The following is a 14,491-nucleotide window of genomic DNA, read 5'->3' as shown; positions in this document are numbered from 1 at the left end:
CCCTCCATTGAAAATGTCCAAAGCAAAACTAATCATTCTCAAGTAGTTAAAAATCATCACATCACCTTATTTTGCAACCTACTGTAACTCTCCTTACTTAATCATCAAGTCTCCCATTCTATCTTTGCACCTCTCCCTCCCCTCTCCCCTCTCCCAATCAGGGTCTCCATTCCAAAACTCCTAGATGTACCACTGTATGAGACTGCATTGAAAAAGCTTAAAATGAAGCAAACATTAAAATGTTCTAATTAACATAGTACTGTATCATGCATTCAAACAGGAGCAAGTATACTAATATGGGGTGGGGGGAAGAGAAATTAAAAGAAAAAAAAAATCAAGTTTTTGTGTGTGGTTTTGAGACTACTTTTTCCTAAATAGGAAAATATTTTGCTGTTTATCAATGGAATTGTTTATATTAGATGTAAAGTCAGAAGTTTGAAGCAACTTGTTTGTCCTTGGGCAATGCACTATCATTTGTTTTTGAGACATCCTGGTAGATGAATGCCAATTTGCTGAATACATTAAATGGAATATTCCCCCTGGGAGGCTGGGTATGTGATACATTGGTGTTTGACCCAACGACTGAGAGTAATAATTAGTGAAGTGCATAAGGCATTGACAGTAACCAAAGACCAACATTAACATACAATAATAAAGTAATTTTATATTTCAAATAATCTTTTATTTTAAATATTTCTACTAGCTACTATTAGAAAAATTATCTTTTTCTAATATTTGTGTTTTTTTTTTTTTTTATGTTTGTTTCATTTTACTTTGTTGGATTATTCCTGGATCTAATGACTTGATTAGTAATATTTTTAAAGAGGTTTGTTCTAATAATTAGAATTGATCCCTAACTAGCTATTGACACCCTAGCTAGCTATTGTCCCCCAAGCTACTCTACCATCAATAATCAGTTTACGCAATCAAATCATGATAACATAAGTGTAGAAATAAAGTATGGTTTTAACGTTGAACTTCACAATCCAAATGTGTGTTGTGCTGTATACTTTTAAAAATTACTAAAAACACACCTTTTCAATCTTTAAGATAATGCCTTTGATAATGCACCTCGGTCGTTTAATTTACACTTTATAAATTATTATTATTATTACTGTATTATTATTATTATTATTATTATTATTGTTATTATTATTATTATTACTCTATAATCTAAATATTTATTGAATGTTTGCATGGGGAGTATCAAATTAATAAAATAATTAAGCGTCCGGTACATTGCTGGTATGAGTAAGATCTTACACATGGTGTACCAAAGTTTATTTACTTTATTATATTAATTATTATATAAATATTGTGAATTATTGCAGGAAATAGGGGCTGGGATGTTTGTTTACATTTCCAAAAGGATTAGATGGACATAAACCAAAAGTGAATTAAGATGTCATTTTTTGAAAAACATATTTTTCAAAGAAAGATTACTTGAAAAATATGTTTAGGATTTGTTTTTGTTGATGTCTGCTGTTTGAAGCTCTGTTGTAAAGCTTGATAAGTCTTAATTGGACTTAAAATGCGTTGACAGCATTCAGTGTTGCTGGTTGAATGAGATGCTATAAACTCATGGTACTGTTTATCATTACTTACCTCTTCATGTGGCTTTCTGAAGAAGAACTGTTATTTTATTGAGCTCCTATTCGGGTATTGCAAAACCCCGCAAACCTCCAAAAAAAAAAACACCGCAAACCCTATCCAAACCCTGTGATAATGATTTAATGACAGTGTGATCTCAATAAAAAAAAATGATGTTGAGAAATGCTAATTGAGCAATGTTTGCTATCAAAATATCGCCTTGCCGCTGGCATATATTTATTGGCTATTAAAAACAATTGACTGGAAAATTAATTGATTAGAAAACATTGAACTTTAATACATTGTGGTTATGTAATTGTACTTGATGATAAAATTATTTATTGATATTGATTTAATAATGATCTAATATTGGACCTAATATCTGTGATCAGTGGCGGACCATCAAGGTAAGCAAGGTATGCATTGCATACCTTGACTAAAACAAATAAAAAAATTATAGTAGTACAGTTTCTCCGTATTATTTAGTATTTCTTAGTCAGAATCTTGTATATAAAACTAAATTTTTCGAGTGGAATGCTATAATTCATTGGAATAGCAAAGTTTTTGCAATGTTTGGCCTACTTTGTTGTCTTGGATAAGTCACAGTCGGGGCTATCGCATCGTACTCTTTCTGATAATTAAATGAAGACGATATACTCAATCTAAACATTCTTTGAAGTTTTATTTCGGTATAGCCAGCATCTCAGCGTGCCTATTACAATTATTATAAAAGGTTGCCAATGTCCCGACAAACCCACTCCTGTCAGGTATCAAGTATGCCACTGAGCTCGTTAGGAAACCACTATCTAAATGAAAAATCTAAGCAATTAAAAAAAAATACTTTTGTCTGGAAATTTTCCATCTCAAGGCCAAAGCATGTGAGCGTGTGAAACAATGATTAAAGTATTTATTAAACAGGAGAAATAGAAACATACATGGTACTTAATAATAATCTTGCTTGCTGTGGATCCCACATTTCTATAGTGTCCCTCAACACCCTGATTCAGACAATAAAGGTCCACCATCTGGTGATTTGATAACTGTAATTACTGTACACAAGTTCAGAGCATTGTTACAGTCAGATGGTTTTTTCCTCCAGTGATATTAAGATAGTTCATTGACTGAGGTAAATGTTCTAGGCCAACTGGCTTCTCTATGAAATTATGTCCAATTTCTTTGATGATGATGGTTTTGACACAAATTATAGGGAAACTGTACAATTTTTGAGATTTTTGATTGGTGGCTAGTTGTTTTACTTTTATTTCTGTTTTTCACACCCACAACAAGGATACTGCCTGCTAGTCGCAAGATGAAACATGTAATGTTCTTAATAAGGGCCTGTTGTCAAGATACTGTATTTTTATAGAGAAAGCATTACATGTTAATGCATTTGAAACTAGTGGTGGCGCCAGGATTTGCCTGAAGGAGGGTCCGAGGTCCCCGACGGAGGCAGAATTCCCTGACGAAAAAAGTTGGCATGGTCAGGTGTAGCTCAGAATCTTTCAAAAGTAATCTATTTAGGGGTTTTAAAGGCTTATTTACTCGATTTTGGGTATACTAATAAGTTTATACATTCCCCCCCCATTTATTCATGCAAGTATACATAGTTGGTTGTATTTAATTTTATGACATGAAATGTTTGGTGTTTACACAAGTGCACAGAAGAAAACTAATTGTGTTGCAGGGATAAAATGATAAGCATGTTGTCTAAAAAGAGTCCGAATCCATGGTTACAATTTGAAGAGTTGTTTGAATTCACTATAATGTTGTATCTAATAATGTTGAAAATAACAATGGCATTTGAAGCAACTGACCTGAAATGCTGGCAGAGTTCAAACCCAGTGTTTACATTGTCTTATGTTTAGACACATTATAAGTGCTTATTGTTGGACAATGACTTCATTTTAATATAAATGTTGAATGTATATTATTCATTGACGATAAAATCTTATGTCTGGAATCAATGTCAACTTGTTGATACCATACTGTCAGTATGGCATCTAACTATGGTCACACCCCATAGTTTCTCAAATATAAGCCCATTTTAGGTATACAGTAAAGCTTCGTACAGTACTTCATGTCCAATATCATATATCATCATTTCTCCATGAAAAAAAATGCCTAGGGTTATGATTTGATTGAGTAGCTCAGCTGATTTTCAGTACGAAAAAAAAATTAAAAATTGGCTATAAAATTGACATATACCTGTAGTGTGTTGAAATACTGCCTTTTGTTTCCAAGGGCATTTATTTGAAGTAAAATTAATGTTACCTCTAATTCTCTAGGCTACACAATCAAATATGCTGTGACAAGCATGTGATTTGTCTGTATAGGCTGCAGCATGATATTATCATACCCAATATCTAGGCAAACTACAGTTATTTGTCAAATGACGATTACTTGCGACAATGGCATACCTACAGTAGTACCTACTGTATGAGGTGATTTTTAACTATTTTAGCATGATTTTTTTGCTTCTGACATTTTCAATGGGGGAGCGGGGAACTTAGCGAGGCAAGTTTTTCAGGGGGCGCGCACCCCTACGCACCCCAAGATGTGCCACTTGGGCTAGCTGGCAAAATTAAGTGATATAAAATAACTAAAAACTATAGTACATGACAATTTTTTTGGGGATCCCAAACCTCCATATTTGATTAAAATAAAATCACTTCCATAAAGAGTAATACGATAAATTTATAATATTAATTATCTACAGTAACTGATGATCATGTAATAATTTAAAAAAATTAATATTATCAAGTCGGCCTTTACGTACTGTAACAGTATTAAGATAACTTTATAATATTAATGATCTAAATGATAATCGTAATAGTTTGATAATATTAATTCAGCCTTTATGTAGACATGATGTTATAAATGTCACAGCCTTGTGCCTCGCATTATTGAAAGCAATTCATACATACTCAGCTCCCGAGGGAGTATTCCATGTGATGTTGCGGAGAGTATCACTAGTAATATGCTGGCACATTGGCATTTCAACCTACCTGGTATTCACTTGTGCTTCTGGGTACTGCAGTGGTATTTTCTAAGTAGAATGGTACATAATAATCAAAGAAAGACACCATTTAATTTATGGAAATAAAGGTCAAAAGACAAGGTCAAGATCACGGAAATGACCCTCTATCGTAAGAGAAAATAATGAAATCGCCCCTCGTATTCAGGCAGCACTCTAGAAAACAATAGGCCTGAATACGAATGGTGATTCCATTATTTTCTTGAGGTATTCTGCAGTACTGGAGAAAATATTGTGCCTGAATACAACGGGTGATTCCATTATTTCATTGAGAGTATGCTGCAGTTTTGCCCATCATACACGGCCTGCATATTGATGGTACCGTATTCAGGCACAGGGCGGAGGCATGCACTCTGTGGAGTGACTGCTATATAGTTACAGTGGTTGCCCCTCCCCCACCTCCCTTACCCCTTAAACTTGGTCTGAGAGTGCCATTTCCGGCCATCCAGAGGTGCCATAATCACATTTTATCTGTGAAAGTCCCCTCCCTAGGCCCCCTCAACAGTATTTTGAATTCATGGATCTGCCACTGAGTTAGTCACAGTATCAATTTCTGGAGCTAGTGATGATTAAATCCTATAACTCCCAGTGAAATTTCAACAAAATTTATACATCTAAAACTGAATCTCTAGCTTTCTAAAAAAATAACAATGAATTTTGATTTAGCGCATTTAGCAATATAGCACATGCTAAATGCCTCATGACATCATCACTCATGAATTTTCATGATGGTTAGATGATGAGTAGAGCTGTACATCTTTGGGGTACAGCAGGCTGTAAAGACCTAATTTAAAGTCACTGGCAAATGAAATTTATGATGGACACAAAATAAAAAAATATAAAATAAAATTAATAAATAACCAAAAAGGAAATTTAGGTAATCATACTATAATGTTAGTATTTATTAATACTTGTATTCATTTATTTTTTAATCTTCACTTTTTAGTTTAAAATATTTCAACATTAATTTGTATTATCTGTTCATTTCATTCTTCAATGAAATACAATCTGCACTTCATATTCATGAATTAAATTTTTGGTTTACATTTAAAAAAATCAATTGCAAACTGGTGATAAAAAAAAAGCTGTTGCATAAAAATTCTAGACCGTGATATTACGATGAAAGGGTGATGATTTAGAGCGACACTATTTGTGTATCACAAGCAATTTGAATTTCTGCCAAAAACATAATTTAACTACCTCAATATCTTTGGCAATTTAAAGACAGACAAACATGCCATCCAAAGTTCAGTACAATTGAATTAATTTACCTTTTTGGCAGATCCAGAGATGTCAGAAAGTGGGATGGGAGCCGATCGGGACAACACTACCCTAGTTGAGTTCGGACATGTCCCTGGGAAATTTTTGTCTTCTATACGCCCCGGAAATAACAACTGAGGCGTTTTTTCCCCCCTGCTTTCTTAAATTTTTATTTTACTTTCCAAAAGGGGCCCCCTAAATCTGCCCCTGTTTTTGGTAAGATACTGTACCTTAATTTTTATTTTTATTGACATTATTGTTATATAATTATTTTTTTTTCTTGTTATAATTTTTTACCATAATTTTACAGCAAAAAATGATAGAAATGCTTTCAGTCACTAGAATGTTTTTATTTAAATTTTAATTTATCATTATCCAGTATAAAAATACACATTTTTTAAATTTTAATCATTTTTATGCTCAAGGTAATAATTTGTAAGTTACTGCAAAATGAGCAAGTTAATTTCAAAAGTATTTTTTATGATTATTTGTCATTTTCAAGGGACAATGCAACTTTCAAGAAAAGTTGAATTTGCTGAAGAATAGTTTATAATAATATTCAGCGTAACTATTCATTTTTGAGCCACTTAAATACAGGATAAGATTGGAGAGAACCTAAAATTGTAAATATTAAATTAAATGTATTAGTTATACAATTATATGATTATTAATTCTTTTAAAAATCAAATAAACAAAAAAACAATATTAACTTTCTTCATTGTTTTAACTCATTTGTTTACAATGGTGTATCGTATATTATATAATGGATCAAGTTTGGATATATCTTCGGAAAATATATCAAGCCTTTGAGAAATGACAGGGAAGTAACTGATTTCCTGTACAGTCACAGCACGTTCAGAGCGGTCTGGTATTTCATTGAGATATACAGTAGGAAGTTATAGTAACGCTGAATCAGTAATATTAAATTAATCCCGACTGATAAAATGAAATTCATTACGTTGCAATTTGATACGTCTTTAGTATTTCATCCGTGAACATTACCATTGTTCACGGAATCATTGTTACCATTGTTGTGGAAATTAATTTTTTTTTTTTTTAACTTTGCCATGCCTGAAGAAAGTGGTACTGTTACCCCTTCACCGAATTATTGATTGTTTACCGCGACGTCTTCGTGGAAATACGGCAGTCTTAATTCAGTTGGCATTGACCACCATCTGCTTTAAGGCTGCCTCAAAAAATGCAGTGTTGACCAATGAATGACTAGAAATTTTAATTCATACCCTTTCGCTTTTTGCCAGACTATGCTAACTTTCTATAGGTCTATATGGAATTTTTTTTATGAATAAGCTATTGTCTGCACAAGTATTAATAGAGTATTTTCACGTGGTAGATGCATGATTTTGATGTTCATATACGGACATATAGGAGTTACCACTGTATCTCAGGCAGAGGATGTTTATATTTCAACAGGCATGAGAATGAACGCCAGCTCACTTTAATAAGTTAACTACTTGGGACCGTTACTTTATTAACAACACTTGGAAGGGGTTCATAGCTTCAAGTGTAGTACTTTAGGAATAAGTACTTGGAACAATTGTGCTAGGAAGGTATTACAATAATGTATTTTCAACCCATTACATAAATTAAAAGACATGGTCATTTTTTACATTTTTAAAAAATTAGGTCACAACAATCTACAGTAACTTGCATTTTGCAAATTTCTGTTTTGAAGAAAATAACTAATACATTTTTTATGGCACAAATGATGGATAAAAATGTTTTGATTGAATAAATAACATAACCTTGCAGTAAACAATGTATAATTTAAACATGCTTGAGGGTGCATTTGATATAAAGGCTACCGCAATGTTTTGAATGCATTTTCTATTAATGCATTAGTAAGACTGGTCATTAATATTAGTAGTTTTAAGCAGAATGATGAAGAGTTGCATCAGAGTTGAACGAGACTAAATTAGATGTTTTGTGTTAGCAGATTGGCAAAAGCTGTTGAGCAGAATATGTGACAGTCTTGCATGGTGTCAGGGCTCTACAGTGCTTAAGACTATCAAGTTTAATTTGACAAAAACTGTTATGTGCCCATATATAGTCATCATGTGCCCATATATGGTCATGATGTGATGTTATCATGACCATATTTAGGCATGTCACATGTTTTTGTCAAATAAAATTTGATAGTCTGGACAAGGCCTTACAGTGCTCTAATCCACGCACCATAATCTACTTATATTTATGATATCCTTTATAGTCATTTATATAAGAATAACAGAGACTTCTTTTATAGTATACTATAGAAATCTTAATTGTTTGACATCAAAAAGCAGACAGTCTGGTATTATAAAAATATTGCAACAATAAACGTTGATCAAGAATCTTTAAAGAGATATTTGAAATTTTTTACAAAAAACACACAATGCAAAATGTGTACAGTATAACAATATTAATTTTTGAGGTTGGCATTTACTGTAGCATTAGTATTTGGTGGTTTGGGGCAGAATATAGAGAGGTCGATGGAATATTCCAGTCCTGTCAAATGTCATGACCTTTTTTCTTTCAATGAGATACACTTTACTCTATAGCCTCCAACAAATTATAGGCTATCACATTGTTCACGTACGATATGAGTAAGCTTGCTGTTAGATGTGAACATTTTATATAATATAACGTTCAAAATATGATATACAAATACATTTCAATATACAGTTTTTAGCTGACTCAAAGGAATCTGAAGAATTTAGGCTTGATTTGGTGAATTTTTAGTGTTTCCTCTCTCGAATAGAATTAAATCTGACAAAAAGCAAATTTGCACGCAGGTAGGATTACCGAATAGCGAAAAAATATAACTAACACGCCAAAATTCTGACAGATATACTCTGTCGCTTTTCATATCTGGTTTTAACAATTTATTTATTGACCAAATATGGGTGCTTTTTTTATGACCTACAACAATATGTAGGTGGAGGGATTATTCAATTTTCATAAATCTAAATAGTCTAGGTACTTGTGTAACTTTACTGTCAAAAATTTCATATTGAAGTATATCATCTGTGTGTTGAGATGTGAACTTGTTTTATTTGAACTGATTATTTTGTATTGCTTCTGAAAAATACTGTAGTTTTCAATGGAAAAGTAAGATTTTTTTGGTTTTGTGGATCAAGTGTACATTTTATTATGCCTACAAAAATTGATCCAAACATGCAATAAACTATTAAAGGTTATCATTATTGACAAATTAGCAACAGTAGTGTTATTGTCATTATCATACAATTGGTCACTGCTTATGAATATTTAAATTAAGCAAATGATTAAATTGATTTTGCTATTCATTGTAAAAAGTAAGTGTAGTGAAATGTGAAGCATACTTACTGTTAGAGTAATTATGTGGTAGAGATCAATTTTAAATCCCTGTCTTGCCTGTCGCACTTTCTAATACACGGCCGTCCCGAGGCAAATCAACAAGCAGCTATAATGCATATGATTGCCCCAAATGTGATATATTCGAAAAATATGTCTTACTTGCATCAATACCGAGCCTGACATGTTTCCGAGACAAAACAACGTATATGTAATTATCGCTAATAACTTTGCAATAAACAAACAGTTGTAATTAAAATTTCACATATAACCACAATGTCTGTAGATACAATCCTGCAAAATTTCAAAAGGGTATGACCATGGTATGACAAGTTCCGAATATGCAAACTTTCACTCTATTTTTCTTCAAAAGAGAAAATTTCGAGTTACGTTGTTTTGCCATGGAACGGCCATACAGTATGTGTTTCGTTGTGTTACTGTAGTTTTTTTGAATATTCTGTAATTTATTAGGTACAGTATACAGTAAGCCCATCTTGGGTACAAGCTCATCCGCTACTTTTACCCATTTTTTGTAAGTCTTTCCTTGGGCAATAAAATCTCTGTATTTTTTTATGTCATATTTTTCTATTGTGGTTAAAATAAATAAACAAATAATGTGTAATTTAATAGCTTCTCCATTTTTTAATAACCAATGTATTTTATATATTTTTTGTGTTGTATCCAGTGTATTTTATATCTTTTTTTTATGTTATTTAATTTAGTAAATAATAATTTTTATGTAGTTTTCTTATATCTATCTAACATGCAATTTTCCACTTTTCTGTTTTGTTCCATGTGATTGTGAGGTTGATTTGTTCGGTGGTGGGGGGGGGGAAAGGGGTCAGGTGTAGATAGAGGTGTTTGACACCTGTTCATCCCTTCCTTTTCGCTGCTTTTTATATTTAAAATGGCATTAATTCTTCTCATTGTGCAGTTAATAAATAAATAAATAAATAGCCACACAGGTATGATTTGAATGAGTAGCTTAGCTGACTTCTACATATATACTCCAATAAAAAATCAAGTATTGGCTTTGTATTAGGCATGCAGTGCTGAAAAATTGCCTTTTAATTGAAAAAAGGGGATTTCCCAAGTGTAAGCCCATCACCTAAAATTGGCCCAGTTTTGTGTTTAAGGGGGGGGGGGGAGAGGAGGGTTTGTGTGGGATTACACCAGAACTCATGATGAATAAAATGTATAACTGCATTAGTCTGCTATAGGACAATAAAAGAAATGACTGCAGCACAATTTTAAGACTACTAGTAAAAAATGTAATCTCTAGCTGGACGTTATCAGGAGACTGTACAAAAATGGGATAACAAACAGCTATTAAATATACAATGAGATAATGAGGGGAGGGCCTGCAACAAGTACTGTATGCAAATATTTTTGACAAAGCATAATTAGCCTGTAGAAATAAACAACCCTAATAAACAATATTCAAAGTACTGAAAGTCAATGTAAAAAACTGAGGGAAATATAGCATACGGCTATGCCAAAATTCAGAAGAACTGTATTAACATACATTTCCATCATCATTTGAACCCAACACAGACACTAAAATTTCTGTTTGTTTTACCAATTCAGCTTAGACCAAGCTCCCTTACATTTTTTTTCATTAGAACACTTTTTTGTTCGAAGAACATTTATATGCAGCTGTACTTCGCAGCACTTCACTTGCAATTTGCAATTTCTAGTTTCTGTTTATTTGTTATTCATTCGAGTAAAGAGATACAGGTAAATATAATAAATATGTGTATGTATCTTTATATTACGCTTTGAACACCAAATTTAAAGTATTCTACTCAAAAAAAAAAAGAAAGACCAGAATACTTCAGCTGGTCTGTGTGCACTGAACTGTGAAGATCCATTCAAATTCTTGGTCATATATCAAAATATAATTTTGTTAAATTAATATTTTAATGCATGGCCAGCAAGACAAACACATCTTGGTGTAAATTATGCTGCATGCTTTCACATCAATAAATAATAATGGTTTTAATTAAATTTTAAAACTTGATGATTCAATTCTTATATTATACATTATAATTAATTAATTAATTAGATGTAAGAAGTAATAATACACCATAACACCATTATTTTAGTATATAAAACTGATTAATATGAAATAAAAATGGGCTAAAATAAAATAGTTTTTATTAAATTTCAATACTTTATTCAATTCTTATATTATACATTATAAATAATTAATTAATTAATTAACTAATTAGAAGTAAGAATAAACAGAAAATAATTAAGATTAATAATATACTGAAATCACACAATATAACAAACTTCAATTTCAACACTATTAGTTTAGTATTTGAAACTGATTAATATGTAAATTATGCTGCATGATGTAACTGTCAATTCAGTGAATAATAATGGACTCAAAATATAGATTAATTAAATTTTAAAACATGATGATTCATTTATTATTGTGTACATTATATTTTGTATAATAATAAACAGAAAAGAATTAAGGTAGATAATATCATACTGAAATCACATAATATTTAGTAAGAAACTTACTTGGTTCAGTATATGAAACTAATTCATGTGAATGCCTGTCTGGGAATGTTGATATAAATGAACAAGTGTTACAGTAAGAATTAAATTTCTATTGTGACGTGATTGTTAGACATAAGTCTACTAATAATAAGCATATGATTTATGGGCTTCCATATTTTGCTTACTTTGGTTCGTTCGTTCATTTACCTAATGTCTAGAGCTGTGCGTGTTTATATTATGCCACCAGAAACCGCGGATTATTAATTTTTTTTTTTTTACCACTTGAATTGAAGAAATTACCATCATTTTCTGATTAATGGAATTGTAATGCTGTGCTGGATGTAAAACATGAACTTTGGTGAACCATCTCCTGTGTTTGTCGTCCTACTTTACCGCGCCGAGTGTGTAAATGTTAGATATTCTCCATGCCACTCACTCTCTGTCAACTATAATACCTTTTTTTCATAGATTTAACTCATGAGATTTTATTTTGGTGAATATTGTCTACAAGCCTACCAAACATGCAAAAGTAATGTTTTTTCAACCATAATACTCATGTGCATTAATTTGTCATAGGTTTTTGTTGATGTTTATCTAATCATATCTGCATTACAATACAGTATGATTATTATACCAAGGATAAAATCACCCGGACTTGCGCTTTACATTAATACACAGATCATTGAAATATGTTCTAGAATGTATGCAAATAAAAATTTGTAGAGCGATCTATGATCCATAAGGTATAATTGTGGTTCATTATTATTATTAATAGAAGATTAGGCTATTGTTACTGGGAGGAAACCGTGGTCAGACCAGCGCCAGTGTGTAGAATACTTTTGTTCTTGCTTTCATTTCTTCCTTTCTCAGGAAGAAATGTACAGTATGTACTGTAGCTTCTTCCTATCACAGAGCAAAATGAAAATCCTGAAAGAAATAGGAATTTCCTACAAAATGAATTACCATTTACAAAATATCAACTAATAAATGCATGTATTAAACATACATTCAAGCCCTGAGATCGAGATCATAAAAATATTGGATTAATGTCCAGCAGGATAGTTTATGAATTTATAATTATTATTATTATTGTTGTTGTTATTTGCATCCAACACTTGCCAATGACAAGATGGAAGATGCTTCATAAACCTAGTTTTTTCATGAGGCTGAGGGAGTGGAGTTGATTTTAGCCCTGTCACAGGAATTGAACCCAGCACTCTACGTGAGCAGCTTTACCAAGAGATGGATACGTGCGCCTAATAAGATGACATTATTATTATTATTATTATTATTATTATTATTATTATTATTATTATTATTATTATTATTATTTGAAGGCGAGCATCTTTAACCACAAAGCTATTTAACTCCACTCTGAGCACAGAAGAATTGAATAAACAAAATGGAATGAATGTATCATAATAAAAGGATAGTCAAGTTTTGTACGTAGATGCATGGTTCGTTCATAGGATATTAATAGAATCTTAATTGGTTGATTGCAGAAGACATTAACAACATGAGTTGTGTATCATAAAACGTTTATGAACATGATGAAATTCCAAGTATAGTGCAGACACACAGGTGTATTGCGCATAAAACATTAAGCAAACCTTTCACACTTCTAGTGGAAATTTACCTGCCTAGTATAGACATTATGTTGAATTACGTAGAATGAATCATGTTGTTAGGGTCAACAGAAAAATAAACTTCGTGACAGTAACTAATTTACTTGAAATATCTTTGTGTATGTTTATCACTATCAGTCAGTTTGATAGCTATATTTAAAAAAACGTACAGTATTGCACATAGTACCAAAGGTTTTTAAACATCTGTTCTGAAAGACGGCGTGCTATTGAAACTTGCCTTTCTGCTCTCAAGTTGAAACACAGAGACCAGCAACATAATTTAACCTGGGACCATTATGGTCAATAAACAATTTCTACTGTTCAGCGTGCATAAAGTAGTAACCCCCAGTTTATCTAATTGAGCTAAGCTGCTCTTTTTACTGTATTAGTTCTTCCTTTGTAATCATAGTTAAAGATTTCCTCCTTTTATGGTTGCCTCGGGGCATACTACTGTATGTTGTCATCTGGCAGTTAACCCTGTAGGAACAAGTAAATCCGGTGGATTTGCTTGATGGGTACTACCGCAAGATATGGGATGCACTATTAGAAAACGTGTAGCGTTCGAAAGCAAAACAAAATTGCATTTGAAACTTGAACATGCGTAATACTGTAGAGGCGAAAAAAACTGGTTCCTCTTTCAGATAATTAAGTAAACATATTTAAAGTATATAAGGCAGTACACGCACGCTCCCGCTGGGAGATTATTTTTTATTATAGTCGGTCTACACTATCAAAATTTTATGTGACAAATTATTTGTGATGTGTGATGATGTACGATTTGTCATTACTCCCAAGTATAGACATATAACAGATATTTTTTCTCATAAAATTTGATAGTGTGGACGAAACTTTATTATGTTTGATCTTGAAATCTTTTGTTATGTGATCTTGACACATGATTCTCAGAATACTTCGGAAAATCCACGTTTCAAAAGCTTTGAAACGCCTCGCTATTACATCGCACTTTAAGTCATTAACATAGTACTTTAGTCGCATTAAGAATATCTCGGTGCACTTTGGAATTAGCAGCATTTAGGAGCTAGTGAGATCGAATGATGACAGTTGCAATACTGACCTTATGGTGGTGCAAAAATGAGTGTAATTGAATTTAATAACCTGTGATTTTTTACTTTGAATT

At 32.1% G+C, this 14,491-nt stretch overlaps 1 protein-coding gene across 1 annotated transcript in view; it reads left to right on the top strand.

Annotated features, from left to right (window-relative positions):
* Positions 1-14,491, top strand: part of LOC117105218 (splicing factor, suppressor of white-apricot homolog) — a gene marked incomplete at its 5' end in the record, with an annotated part of 63,964 nt that overhangs the window by 444 nt on the left and 49,029 nt on the right.

This window comes from Anneissia japonica, unplaced genomic scaffold (genome assembly GCF_011630105.1).
Source record: "Anneissia japonica isolate Jap-2015-1 unplaced genomic scaffold, ASM1163010v1 scaffold287726_len2788222_cov184, whole genome shotgun sequence".
NCBI lineage: Eukaryota > Metazoa > Echinodermata > Crinoidea > Comatulida > Comatulidae > Anneissia > Anneissia japonica.
Note: the sequence above shows the minus strand (reverse complement) of the source record. Positions and strands in the feature narration are given on the sequence as shown.